This window comes from Gobio gobio, assembly GCF_949357685.1.
Source record: "Gobio gobio genome assembly, chromosome: 17".
In the NCBI taxonomy this organism is placed as follows: Eukaryota; Metazoa; Chordata; class Actinopteri; order Cypriniformes; family Gobionidae; genus Gobio; species Gobio gobio.
In genome coordinates, this window is record NC_137110.1 from 3,306,498 (window position 1) to 3,308,997 (window position 2,500).

The 2,500-nt window shown below is 34.5% G+C and overlaps 1 protein-coding gene across 1 annotated transcript in view; it reads left to right on the top strand.

Moving 5' to 3' along the window:
* The window catches only part of tusc2a (tumor suppressor 2, mitochondrial calcium regulator a), a 17,954-nt gene that overhangs the window by 4,315 nt on the left and 11,139 nt on the right, over window positions 1-2,500 (top strand). The window lies entirely within an intron of this gene.

A 2,500-nucleotide genomic window follows, 5' to 3' on the forward strand; every position in this document is an offset into this window, starting at 1 on the left:
TTACTGTACTACAGTTCAGACTGGGATATGTACTTAAAAAAAATAAAAAATGTAAGTTAGTCTCTGAATATGCTCACTTTTCCCCAGGATTCTTTGATGAATAGGAGGTTCAAAAGAACACCATTTCTCTGAAATAAAAAGCTTTCAAAAAAGCCTAAAAATATTGTACACAACTGTTTTCACCATTGATAATAATCATAAATGTTTCTTGAGCATCAAATCCTCATATCAGAATGAATTCTGAAGGATCATGTGACACTGAAGACTGGAGTAATGATGATAAATTCAGCTTTGATCACAGGAATAAATCACTTTACTATATTCACATATATAACAGATTTTACATTATAATAATATTTCACAATATCACCGTTTTTACTGTATTTTTGATCAAAAATATGCATCCTTGGTGAGCAGAAGAGACAAGAAATTTAGATTTTTTTCTAACATTAAACAGAGCTTTTATTTTGGCGGAAATAACATTTTATTTTTTGCGTTCCATTCGACTGTAGAAAGAACCTTTTTATTTTCGAAATAAAACTTCCAAAATATAGGCTACTCAACTTATAATTCCAAGGGGACGATATAACAGTTTGCAGAAAAACATTTATTAAGAAACTGGAAGCTCTGCTGTACTCCATACAAAACATGCAGAACGTCAGACAAGATATTCACACTAAACCATATCACATTCTCAAATCCATCCATCCATCCATAAAAACTAGTGATGAACCAATCATGATTTTACATGGCCGATTCCGATACCGAATTTTTTTTTTTTTTTTTACACAATAAAAGAATGAAAGCATACATGAACAAGATGTTTATTTGGTATTTAACAGGCTTTTGGCTAATGAAAACAAGTCCACAATCTGAAATTAATTGGAAATGAAAAGGCTGAAAGGTGAAATTAAAGGCAACAACTGCATATTCTGCAATCCAAACAAAGATGTTACTTAAATCAGCATTTGTTTTTAAATTCAGTGTAAAGAAAAAAAGTCTTTACCAGTGAAATTCAATAAAACCAAAGTATATTGTTCCAAAATGTTAAATCAAATAATGTTTAGTGCAACGAAAAAAAACTAAGATGCTACAGCAGGTGCTTTTTAAATCAAATTAAGTCAATGTCATTTTAAGGTAAAATAAAAGGTAACACTTTAACTAATGTTAACTAATGACCATTACTCTAAAGTATTAACTCACATGAACTAACTATGAGCAGTGCATTTGTTACTGTATTTGTTCATCTTTGTTAACGTTAGTTAATATAAACATCACAGTGCATTAACTAATGTTAACAAGATTTTAATAATGCATTAGTAAATGTTGAAACTAACATTAATAAAGATTAATAAACGCTTTATAAGTGCAGTTCATTATTAGTTAATGTTAACTAATGAAGTTACTAATGAAGTTACTAATGACCATTATTCTAAAGTGTTACCAAATATAAATGATCATCCTATAGGCTACAGAACTGATAGTATTTCATTTCTAAAGTGCAGCATGTTCTTCTTTAGGCTACAAAAAGAAGCATTTCGGCTTTTTCACAAGTTAGTCTGTTTTGTTCTCATCCGATCCAACACGTGAGAAGCTGAGCTGAACAAACGCTCATTATCTACACTTGTGCATGCGGAGAGGTAAAGCCTTCGCACACTGAGTCCGAAATTTTCGCATGCGGTTTTTCGTATTATTGATCCTTAAAATTCGTCACGCACAGAGAGCTTGCACACTGAGTCCGATGCGTATTAATGAATGCGTTACGAAAAAAAAAACGCAAAACAATACAAAATGCCGTCTTCAAGTAGTGAGGATGTTTTTTTTGTCCTCTCTCTTCTTAAAAAGAGAAAAAGAAAGAGGAAATATTGGGTCCATCATCCACTCCTGCGATCGCGTAGAGAGGACGGAGAGTTCCACCTCGTCATCAAGGATCTGCGGGATTATCAACACCGATCCAAAGTTTACTTTAGAACTGTCAGTGGCTCAGTTTGATGCTTTGCTAGCGATACTGGAGCCACATATTAAAAAGAAGACCACCAATTTACGTGAATCAATTGATCCTAGGGATCCGCGCGCGCGCGCACACACACGGTTTACAGGGACTTGGTGTGCTATAATTATAGCTGTGGTATAATAATATTAGTAGTATTTTTGATACAATACTATTTTTAGGCTATATATAATTGTAGGTATCTGAGCACTGGCGATTCATTGTCAGCAGTTTAGGTTGGGCATCAGCACTGTAGACGGGAAAAACAGATGCGAAAAACGCAGAAAATCGAACTTGTTCCAATTTTTTTTTTCTGACGGACGAAAGTTTCGGAGGCAGTGTGCAAGCGTGACTGACATAACGTGTGGTCGAATTTATTTTTTAACGTGCGAAAATTTCGCATGCAAATATCGGACTCAGTGTGCAAAGGCCTGTAAGCTTGCGCAACTTCAGCTCGCGCAGGAAAGCGGCTCTTCATTCCCTTCAGCGTATCTCGTCTCTTCCCTCAGT